Source organism: Calypte anna, chromosome 1 (assembly GCF_003957555.1).
Source record: "Calypte anna isolate BGI_N300 chromosome 1, bCalAnn1_v1.p, whole genome shotgun sequence".
Classification (NCBI taxonomy): domain Eukaryota; kingdom Metazoa; phylum Chordata; class Aves; order Apodiformes; family Trochilidae; genus Calypte; species Calypte anna.
Genome location: NC_044244.1, coordinates 130,628,698 through 130,641,515, shown reverse-complemented (window position 1 = coordinate 130,641,515; position 12,818 = coordinate 130,628,698).

The following is a 12,818-nucleotide window of genomic DNA, read 5'->3' as shown; positions in this document are numbered from 1 at the left end:
GTTGTTTCTGTAGGAGTAATCTAGCTTCTAATGGCAGTAAAGGAACTGTCACTCCTAAATCATTATTTGTGTTACATGGTTTAGGCATCTCCTTTAGGAGGATAAGAACTAAAACTATCAGAGGAGAGATGAATCCTACCATTTGCCAAAGTAGTATCAGCAAGACTGTGCTAGGTGTTCGCTGAATTTGGGATCCATTGAAGAAACAGATTCCACACAGATCAAAGCTGGTTTTAGAAAGACATAACTGCTGCTTTTCTAATGGCTGAATATTCAGTCAAAGTTAGTTTTTTGGGGGGTTTTTTGTTTTGTTTGTTTGTTTGTTTTTAATGTAAAACAACTTCTGAAACCTCAGTTTACCACAGAATTAGTATACCTCTGTGTTTAAGGGCCTTTCACTAATAAACTACCTGATTTATCTTGGTTCTGACTATTTTGAGTACTAAATCCTCTATGTATCTTAGGGATTAACAATAGGACTACATCTGAAAATATTCATAATAATCTGACTAAGAAGCAGAACCAGTCATTTAGAGGAACATATGTGAATGTTCAGCACATCCAGAGTATCTGCAGTGAGGTTAACTGGGAAAAAAAATACACATTCACATACACTTATATAAATACATGTACATATATGTACACATTCATTTATAATGCTATTTTGACATAAGAGAGTGAACAACAGGTCATTTAATGAATGCTGTCATTGTTTATGAAGTGCTTCAGAAAATCATAACAAAATACTTCCAGGCAGAGATTTCCCCCACTTGGTTCATTCTGGTATTATCTCAGCTGTAGCAGCAGCAGAAGCTGCTGTATATGTGCATCATCTTGCACACTGCCAATAAAAAAGGTGAACAAATTGTTCTGCATGCTGTGCCCTGAAAGCAGCAGATTATAATTGCCTGGAAGGGGTGAGCTGTGCCATTAATGATGTCCCTGGAATGGCACAGTGGTGGCAAGCGAAAAAGTCAGAGCAAGTATAAAACGAAAACAAGGACCTGTCAAGGTTTATGGTTCAATGTGTAGTGGCTATAAAGGGTTCATCCATTCCCATGACATAACACAATCAAAAATAGTTCTAAGCACATTTCTGTCCTTTATTTAAATTAGAAGAAAGGGGGAAATGAGGATAGAAAACATTAAGCAACTTAAAATATTTGTGGCTCACATTAACATGACTTTTGTGGAAAACACAAGTCAAAAGAGGTCCTAAAAAAGGAAAAGGAACTAAATAAATCTTTAAGCAGTGACAACAATTAGGGCTAGAAACAAAAATGGAAATGATCTGTAGGTAAAATAAATGCATTCGGTTGTAGAGAGGAAGCACAGCGGCGGAGAAAGAAGATTTTTAACGTAAGTCAGAATAAACTTAGAAAAAAACAACCAGCTTGAGTCAAAGAAAGGCATTTCAGGAGACATCACTGATGTTTCCCACAGGTCATTTGCTTCTAAAAGTACCTTTGGTACAGCACTGATGGGCAGTACTCTATGTGGTGTGCAATCAGCTCCTGCACCTTGCTCCTACAGGAGCTCCCATGGTAGAGTATCAGCAGCCTGAGGTTAGGGCTGGGAAAATTCATGGAAAGCAGACACAGGAGAGGCTGCTAAAAACTATCAGTTTATTAACTAGTTCACAGGATTAATTGGTCCACAGAAAACAGCAAAATGAAAGCACTGCAACATCAGAACACCTAAGGTGGCCAGGAGGGAATGAAAAGCCAACTATATGTCAAGTTCTGGGCCCCTCAGTTCCAGAAGGACAGGGAACTGCTTCAAAGAGTCCAGAACAGAGCTGCCAAGATGATGAAGGGAGTGGAACATCTCCCTTATGAGGAAAGGGTGAGGGAGCTGGGTCTGTTCAGCTTGGAGAAGAGGAGAATGAGGGGTGACCTCATCAATGTTTATAAATAAGCAAGGGTGAGTGCCAGGAAGACAGAGTCAGGCTCTTCTCAGTTATGTCCAATGGTAGGACAAGGGGCAATGAGTACAATTTGGAACGCAGGAAGTTCCACATAAATATAAGAAAAAGCTTTTTCACTGTGAGGGTGACAGGGCACTGGCACAGGCTGCCCAGGGAGGTTGTGGAGTCTCCTTCCCTGGAGACATTCAAATCCCACCTGGATGTGTTCCTGTGTGACCTGCTGTAGGTGACCCTGCTCTGCCAGGGGGATTGGACTCGATGATCTTTCAAAGTCCCTTCCAACCCCTAACTTTCTGTGATTTCTGTCATATGTGAAAGGTTTTTTATTCCTGATTTATCAAAGAATGCATGTTTCCATTTATTGCAGCACAGGTGAGCAGAAAGAACATTTCTTTTGAAATTAATACATTCAGGACTGGGTGTTTCTAACCCTGTGCTACAAAGAGCTTTATGCTAGCATATGGTGCAGAAATGCAGTCTATGAGTCTGAAATTCAGACTGCCTGACAATTTTTTTTACAACAGGCTCTCTTGTCCTAAAAAATGCTTTCCAAACAGTGTACTGTCTAAATATATATATTTGTAATTATTATTTATTTTTTTTTAATAAGAAGGTATTCTGAGTATTAAAAAACAGTACTACATTTATATTTGACTGGTTTGCTTTTTGTTTTGGTTTGTGGTTTGTTTGGGGTTGTTGGTTTTTTTTTGGCATTTGATTTATACCCTTGCTTTCATTGCTGATCTTCAGCTACAGGCAGTGTCTTTGTTTGCTGCCCAGCAGTGTCTGGTTTACAGTTTCTGGGTTCTTGGAGTAAAAGTAATGGGAGGTAATGAAAAAGGGAACTACCAGCCCATACAGCTCTGCAGCTGCAGAGATCATAAGGGCTTCTGCAAAACCCACCTGGTGAATCTGGGAAGTAGGCAGTCAAGGCAAGAATATGAAAATAATGGAACCAATCTTCACAAAACTTAGAGCAGTCACTTTGAGTGTGGGGAAAAGGAACTTTTTAATTTTAAAAATTCAGGAGACCTGAGAGTTTCTTGAAATGTAGATCTGTTCACTGTTTGTGTGTCTAAAAAAAGACATTGAGAAGTTTGTGGGGCTGGTTATTCTACCTTCCTAAATATGAAGGCTAATGTTTTAAGAAACTGTATTTTTCAATATTTTCTTTGGAAAAAAAAGACGCAAAACAACCAGTAAGATGGTTCAGTTAGATAATTTCAAGTTCTCTTGAAATATATATCGTGCCTAGCTTGGAGACAGAATTGACAGCCTGCTAGAATAATAGAATCACTTCCATGGGAAAAGATCTTGAAGATCATCATGTCCAACCATTAACAGCACTGCCAAGTTCACTAAACCATGGCCTAAAGAACCACATGTACCCATACTTCAAATGCCTCCGGGGATGGCGACTCCACCACTTTCCTGGGCAGCCTGCTCCAGTGCCTGACAACCCTTTCAGTGAAGAATTTTTTCCTAATATCCAATCTAATCCTACCCTGGCACAACCTGAGGCTAGTTCTTGTCCTGTCACATATTACTGGGGAGAAGAGACTGACTCCTCCTTTCAGGCAGTTTGTAGAGAGCAATATGGTCTCCCCTCAGACTCCTTTTGTCCAGGCTAAACCCCAGTTTCCTCAGCCTCTCCCTGTAAGACTTCTTGTCCAGACCCTTCACCACCTTCCCTTCTTTGGAACTCCTCTAGCACTTCAATGTCTTCATTGTAGAGAAATGCCCAAAAATGAATACAGGATTCAACCAATAATTTAATCATTAAGCAAAGAAATCTTTTACTCCTGTCCCTAACGCACAGTCCTAGCTATGGACTATTTTTTATTAAGAATACCTAAAACTTATGCTTCATTTAAGACTGTCAGTATTTTTCAAACCCCCATGGTTTATAGTAGACAACACTGAAACTGATAAAAAAATAATTAAATAAATAAAATGGGTCAAATACATTTTAAAACCTGGGTAGCTGAAGAGTCAAAGCATCAGTACTGCTTACATTATTTTTTCAAAACTTACCTTCTTCTAAATACATGTTGTACACTTATGCATCAATTGGGCTGAGAAGCAGAAGAGGTTAGCACTGGAGAATATCTTCATTTAAGACTATAAGAAGTAATAGAATGAAGAGACTTCCCTTTTCACAAGACAGCCTCTCAGTTTCCATGGCCACCTCTGACACTGGGACCCAAGCACACCTCTGAACACGTAAATGCTGACTCCAACCTTGGCCAAAATACCTCAAAAGAGATGAACCTCTAAATGACTCAGTGGTCAGAGCATAGAGACTGGCTTGTCTGGTTTGCTCTTCTCCATTTTCAACAACTGGTAACAGAGCAACTGCTGGCAAAGAATGGATCCCACCTATCCCACTCACTTGGATGGTTTGTTAGGTGAAGTGGTAGAGACCTAAAAATCTTCACCCTCATCCCAAACAGAGGCTTTGTTAGTGAAGTACAGAGACATTTTTTATTCTTTCAGTACACGTCAAAATACATGCTAGGAAAAACTGAACAACAACAAAACAAAACAAAACAAAAAGCCAAAACCAACCAAACAAAAAAACCCCAAAACACTCCACAACCAACAAGATGTCATACAACCCTCCCAGTGGAATGTTTCAGCTTCTCGCTTTTAAAACCTTAAAAACTTCCTGGTTTGCATCTTGGGTATACACCATATGCCTCTTTCTATTAATAGCAGATTTTTGTTGTAGTTACTGTGACTGCTTTATGTCCAGATTTATTTCCCATATACATAAATTAAATAAGCTAATCTTGGCTTTAGATTAAAAAAAATGTGTTTAAGTTATTTTATTGTTAGCACTAGATAATGCAACTATACAATACAAGGCCAACTAAAGAAACTGTAGCTCATTTTTGAAGTTTATCAAACATGAGCTTAATGTGGGTGTTTACAAAACCCCCAAAACTTTTCTAAAAAATGGACTAGATGAAGGATTCTTGAGAACTTCAAGCATATCTAGTGGTATGTTGCATTTAAGAGTGTGATTTAGAATCTCAAATGCAATGTTATTCATAGCAAACCTGACCACGAGCCCAGTATTTAATTTTTAAAAAGTAGAAAACTTATTTTCCCACTATATTTTATTAGCAAACCATATAAATTTTATCCAGTTTAGGTGTGGTTTGTACATTGAACTGATGGTAGCACATTAGTAATTGCAACATGTTTCTAGTGGTCTTACATCAATTAAAAACTACCATTGTTGACTTCAGAGAAAAACTGTTCATTACCTGGTGGTACATTTCCTGGAGTTTTCATATAATTTAAAATAATTAAAGATGAAAAGGAAGAAAGCTACACTTAAGAGATTTTTTTTTTTTAATTTTCAATTTAATTTTTTTAAATTTTGTTATTTTTTTAAAAACAATAATGCTAGGAAGCCAACACTTTTCCCCATCCCTAGTAGACCCTCACAGTGAACTGAATAATAGTTAAAGTGCTAGACCAAAACAACATATGGATTTAGGCTGACCAAAATGTCATGTCATATGATTAAAAATATCTATAAGCCCAATGCACTGTGCAGCACTTCACCCAGGCTTCAGTTGCTTGTACAAAGCAATGATTGCTAATAATCCATAAAACCAGAGCTCTAAGCAAAACTCAGTACTCACCACTCATTTCTTTTGTATCCATCTGACCCCTGATCAGTGCTGGTTCCAGGAAAGTCCCATCAGTGTGAGTAAAGGACAGAGGTTCTCCCTTCCCACACCAAAGTCTCACTTCTTGTGTGTTTGTAATCATGTGCTAGGGGCATTTGGGTGCTCTTTAGCTCTACCTTTGTTTACATCGAGAAAGGAAGAAGGGAAAATCTCGACTTTTGCTTTGCACTGATGAGAAAACAGAAGTTTCAGAGATTTGGCCTATTGAAAATGAAATGTTTCTCTGCCAAGGGGTAGTGAGGAAGGCTTGAAGGTAAAGGGACTGTTCTGAAAGTAGTATGTGCTTTTTAGCAGAAGGAAGGTTCTGTCACTATTGGTTTCTACTGCAAAGTGTAAATTACCACCATTTGGGTTTCTTTATCCTGTTTTGAAGATGATCTTGTGTTTCTGTTCCACACAACAGGGTGGCAGCTGTTCATGGGGCTGCCTTCTCTGCATCTGCAGTCTCAAAAAGTAATGTTTGTTTTGTTGGGGATTGCTATTGTAATATATTTTCAAATAAGTAGACGCATATGATTCTTGCCAGAGAAAGTTTTGGGGTTTTTTTCAGAAGATGATTCTTTACTTTCAAAAAGTTATCTACTCTAGCAAATAGCCTTCTGTTGATGGCAAATGTAAAATTCAGATGCAGTGCCTCAGCTCTAATTTCCCGGGGTTTCTATAGCTATAGAGGTATACAGCAATTACAGGTATATCCTACATGCAGAGATTTATGAGACAGCAATTGGTAGGTTTGGTAGGGTGGGAATGAGCCCTATGAAGGAGTGCAATACTATATAGACATGCTTTTTCTCAGCTAATTGGAAGGAATCTGTAAAATGTTTGCATTTAAAAGGTAGTGCTGATGGTATTGTGATTACAAATCCATTAGACTAAACCAGACCCACTTAGAACCTACCAGAGGATATGCTTCTAATGAGGCAGAGAAAGGAGGGGAAAAGATGGGAAAAAGCAGACCCCAAATATTTGCTGAGTGAGGATCTGTGGCATGGAGAGATTATGAAAGTTTTCCAAATCACAACAGAAGTAGCTGAAAGAGATAGGAATTGTTACTATTCTGAAATTTCTATTTTAAACTTTGTGAACTATATAAAAAAAATTAGAACATGGTCAGGAGTTGAAATCTCATTGTGCACGTATTCCTCTGGGGTGATGGTCAGACCAGTGATGAATCACACTAGTTGTGATGACTAACAGCCTAACAGAGTAAGGGATGTGATAATGACTTATCTTTTGTCATGAAAACAAGATGTACAAATCCTGAATATTTCTAGAAAGAGAATTTGCTGTTTTATAAAGGCTAAGCTGTGTTTCATAACCATTATCCCTTTTTCAGGGAACTGGTGAAACATAGCGTAAGACAAAATTCCTAGGCACATAAAAGCATATAAATTGGCATCTTATTAATGCTGATTTATGCAAATATCCCTGATCAGATATTTCAGCACTGATGACAGAATAATTAATATATATACTTTATTGGTTAGATAATTTCTGGTTTAAGAACTACAATACTAATGCATATCATTACACACCTCAAGGAGGCAGAGACCTCAATGACTCCATCTTTAATTCTGGTCATCGCTCAGCATTCCCAGTGAACAGGAGGAAACTGAGCTACTGATTCACCTTGTCAGCTCGAGTGTCTTCTAGCTAGACAGGTACTCCATTCCCACACAACTCTTACCAGCTACTTGGAGTCTGTAGTGTATGGATGGAAGAAAAATGAAGGAACAAAATCTGCTGGGAGAAAGCTGGGGGGGAAGGCTTTAAGATATACACTCATCTTTTTTCTCTGTCAAAAGTCTGGGTGATAGGATTAATCCTCAGTTTGGATTTCTGCAGTTTAGGACTAGGATTCAGACACCCACAAGCTGGCATCTACAAGGATCTGGTTGTCCAGATTTCCATTGCAGCTAATGGAGGTCTAAGTATAAAGTGACATAAAGGGAGAAGACTGATCTCACCTTCAGGTTGACCCATACAGTAAATACAGTAAAACTGCATTACTGCATTGATTAGATCTCTGCTCATTACAACTGAATTTCAGACCCCTGAAACTGTTATAGATGCAATTCTTACCCCTATTTTTGAATGAAACCTTTAACAATGGACAGATTGGGGAAAAAAAAAAAAAAAAAAAGCACTCTCCTGAAAGAAAGACCTTTTTTGTCTTTCCATTCCTTCAACATAGTACTGCTACCTTCTTTACATGCTTCTTCTATACAATTGGTTTAAGAATATCCTTTAGAATGGTTCATTCTATTTTCCTTCCCAGTTGGTCTTCCACAATTTAGAGCTAGAACTGGCTCTGCCAAAGCTTCTATTGATTCAAAAATCATTATTAAAAGACTGCTTCTTATCTAGATTGCTGAAGATTTTGTGATGTTCTGCCTTCTACATCCTTCATCTGATTCTTTCAACTCACAAACCAGTATTTGCTGAGGAGTCTCCTAGTGTTACCATGGGGCACTCCTTGCCTAGGAAAAACAACATATAGGTGCAAATGGTGTGCTCCATGAAGATGAGAATATCCATGTCCTTTACACAACTAAATCTGGAGTGGAAAACCATCTATCCACCTGCTATAGACATAATTTTGGAAGAACTCTCATCACAGTGACACTCCTCCCTTACCAGGCTCTAGTTCCCAAGATCACGATAGTGAAGAGCAGCAACCCACTGTTGAAAGAAAATTTACTCATTGCCAAATATTCTGATATTATAAAATTCACTAGAGACAGGTAAAAAGAAAACATCTATCCACCTGCCAAGTGGATAGAAAATAATAAATTACTTGTTTGTGAAACAGCTTTTGCTAATCTCAATTCCACGACATGTCAAAATCTCTATGACTGAACTGTCTAACAAAATCATTATAATTGGCTACTTGACCTGGAGAGATTTTCAAAAATTCATTTTGTACTAGAGAAAGAAAGATTCTAGGTTCTCTGACCAGCACTCTTAAATATTGGTCAGTATTGGTAATTGTGCTGTTCAGACTCCTACCCCCTTATTTGTAATCTGGGGCATATGAGCAAAAATTATCCCATTGCATTCTTGTGGTCTCTTTGTCTCCTATCAGTGAGAATACACTCAGCAAGAAATGACACTGAAACTCAGCAAGTTGTGTATTGCCATAGCTCAGGTGGGAGCAACTATTACAATTGCTCTTTGAACCAAATCTATTCTCCCCAAAAAGACTACCTTATCTACAAGCACTGTTATTTGTCATGAGGAAAACAAAATGAAAAGAAAATTTTTTAAAGTGTTAAAATGTTGGACATTTAAAAATCTGATTTGTTCTAATTTTTATAAAGTTTTTTATATGCTCTGAATTCTACAACTTTGTCTGAAAATAATTTGAAAATTCAGGGCCTTTTTTAACACTTTCCCAGTGGAAGGAACTTGGTTCTAAACAATAAAGTATTTCACTTAAGGACTTCCGGATAGAAAACATAAAAGGTGGAGAAGCTGAAATAAAATCTGACAGTCAGAGGAGGGATGCTCTAGCACAACCCTGACTTCCTCAGCAGGGGAAATGAGTGCTCCTGTCTCTGGGAACTATTCAAGAGAAGGGAATGAAACTTGCTTGAATTTTTAAATAGGGATGATGTTAAGTTTACCTTTGGTTCACAGCTTTTGCAGTCCATCTCTGATTCACTCCTTCAGTCCCTCAAGAAGGACACAAGCTTTTCTGATGGAGAATATGAGAGCCCTCTGTGGTACTATTTCCAACTGCAGAGCTTAGATAATTCCCTGTTTAGCTTGCTGGAGAGTCCCAGTGAGACATTGCTTCTCATTCTAAGGTGATTTCCCGAAGCTGTAGCTTCCACTATGGATCAAGCTTGCCTAACATTTCCAAATCCTCTCCTGCCTGCAGCCCAGTGTTGTTTGCCCTTTTCCCACAGATCAACTCACTCACCTCCCTGTGTACAACCAGATCAGCTAGCCAGGCAGATCCTTGTTCAGTTCCAAGTGCTATTTTCTTTTCCAACTCTTACTGATGCCCTTGGTCAGGCAAACAGTACCAGGTCTCTTGACTCAAGAGGACTCCCAGCTGAGTCAGGGCTGTCATCACTGTTAAAATGCTCCCTGCACTACGCTGAGTCACTTCCATTTCACTTTATCTGACAAGTGTATGTGGCTAAATGTTCTTCTTTCTTTTAGGCAAATTGTTCAGTATTCTTAGCAAGGTTTGTTTTTGAAGCGTTGCTGTAAGTGTTCCAACATCTGGAAAAACCTAAGAAGAAGATAGATATATAGATACATAGATTTATAGATAAATATTGTGCAAACATGATAGAACTAGCTAATTTGCAGTAGGTAATCTCACCACTGGAACCACCAGCGCTGTTATCAGCAGAGGACCCATTTGTGATACTATGAAAAGCTCTATCTCTTAATCAGGAGGGTAAGATCCATCTGCTATTGCTTAGGTATCTATCAAAGATCCTTAGGTTTGGGCTCCTATGCTTGGGGTTCCCCTTGTAGATAATAAGGATTAATGAATTTGTCATGATTTGGGTGCCTGTTACTGGTTTGATCCCATACCATATGGAAGAGACGATGAACTATGCCTTGGATAAATCAGAGCTTCACCCTCTTGGGATTGGGAATGTAATATTTAGCTGGTTAGCATTAAAAAGTAATCCCAGCCAATGGGTTTGGAATGACTTCTCTAGCAACAACTACCCTGTAGTTATTTATTATGATTTCAGATTTCTAAAATACCCTCTTACTTGAAGGAAAGCCTCTTTTCGTTACATTACATGAAGACTATTCAACACTTCATCTTTACCTGAAATTGTTAGTAACTTCTCTTGACAGGGAAATTATTTCTAATAAGTGTAGTATTTAAATTAGAAAGCAAGGAATATCACTGCATACTCTGACCTGTAACTACAGGAAGGAAAAAGAGTACACTTGTGTCCTGTGCACTTTATTTGGTGGGAAGTTTTACTCCATATTATGGAGTTGTGTTTGGCATAGAGATCTCTGTTCCTGGCATGACAGCTACAAATCTATAACATCAGATGTTTCTTTATTTATCTACTTTGATTCACAGTCTGAAATAATAGCTTTATATTATATGGATTTATATGATGCTTTATAGAATCACATAATGCTTTGGATTAGAAGGGACCTTTAAAGATGATCTAGTCCAACACCTCTGCTATGGGCAAGGACATCTTTCACTTGATCAGGTGGTCTCAAAGAACCTGACCCTAAACACTCCTAGTGACAGGACATCCACGACTTCTCTAGATAACCTCTTCCAGCATTCCACCACCCTCACTGTAAAAGATATCTTCCTATATCCAATCTAAATCTATCCTAGTTCCATTTCAAAACCTTGCCCCTTGCTCTGTCACTACAGGACTTAGGAAAATGTCTCTCTATATCTTTTGGTAAGCCCCCTTGATATATTGAAAGGCCACTATAAAGTCTCCTCAGACCCTACATTTCTCTACAGATTGAAGAGCTCCAACTCTCTCAGCCTTTTGTCATAGGAGGAAGGTTCCACCCCTCTTACCATTTTTGTGTCCCTTGTCTGGAATCACCCCAAGAGAATCCTGTGTTTCCTGTGCTGAGGCAGTGAATCACCTCCCTCAACTTTCTGGCCACACATCTTTGATGCAGCCCAGGATGTGACTGACTTTCTGGGCTGTAAGCATACATTGATGGCTCATGGCCAATTTTTTTCCCTCCAGTATCCTTAAGTCTTTCTCTGCAGTGCTGCTTTCAAATCCATTCATTCCCCAGCCTACACTGATCCTGGTGATTGTCCCAACCCATTTGTAGGACTTCGTACCTGACCTTGTTGTACTTCATGGGGTTCTCATTGGGCCCAATCCTCAGTCCTCAAACCTCTTAAGGTTCCTTTGGATGTGTCACGGTTTAACACTGGCCCGGCAATTAAACCGGATAACAGACGCTCTCTATTAACCTCTCTCTCCTTGATAAAGAAAGGAGAGAGAATAAGGGAGAGAGACTTATGGGTTGGAAACTAAACTACACAACTTTAATGAAACAGTAAAGATAAATAGGAAAAATTACTAAATATATACAAATATACAGGAAAATGGAAACCACATTCCTCCTCCGTTTCCCCCAATAACTCTCACGTCGTACCTTCCTTCTAGTGAATCAACTTCAACCCTCAGCTTGGTGTCATCTGAAAACTCTCTGAGGGTGGATGTATCTCCGCTGTTGATGAAAGTTATAAATAATACTGGTCCTATCACAGATCACTGAGGATTGCCACTCATCACTGATTTCCACTTAGACATTTACTGTAAGTCTTTGGATGTGCACATACAACTTGTTCCATAGCCACCTAATAGCCTATCAGTCAATTTGATATCTCTCCAATCTAGAGGCAAGAAAATTGTTAGGGAAAAAAGTCAAAGATCTTACAGAAGCAACTTCCTGAGAGGTGATTTGTATCTCTGAGTTTGGGAAGAGTGGGCACAAATGCCCAACACAGATAAACATATTTTAGAGTTTCATGCATGGAGTGGCCCTATGGTGCTACTTACAGAAAACTTTGGACCTTTTCCTTCTCTAATTAGGGTGTATTCTGTTGGTATTTGAGTGGGGTGGTGGGGAGAATTAAAGCAGAACAAACCAGACAAAAAACAATGGGAAAAATGTGTAATTAAGGGATGACTGAGTGCAATCAAGAATAAAAATTAAGCTCTCTGAAAGTTAGATGTGACAGCTCTTGTACACAGGCAGTACCTCACTGCTTTCCAGGCTGAGTCGTCTCTTGTTTCTGTTACTTGGGAAGATTCTCAAAGTGGCCACATGATGGTAGCCTAGGATCAGAGACAAGCAAGATAAATCATGAAAGTAAAGGAAATGGGGTGAAAAATAACTTGTTGTAGACTGGAATAAATAAATAAATTAAAAAAAATAAAATGTTGGGACCTATCATCACTACACAGCCAGGAACTGAGCTATATTACATCTTCCAGGTAGTGCAATATCCCTAATAAGGCAACCTAGTGTACCCACTGGATAGCCCTATACTGAGAGGTGCCAGATGTCTGGAATTCTGTGTAGCGGAAGGAGCCCTTCTTGCTCCTAGGGCTGCTCCTGAGGCCTCGGGGTTTAGCCCATTCCTGGACGATGTCCTAGGGCTGTTCCTGAGGCCTCGGGATCTACCCCTTCTTGCCTGCTCC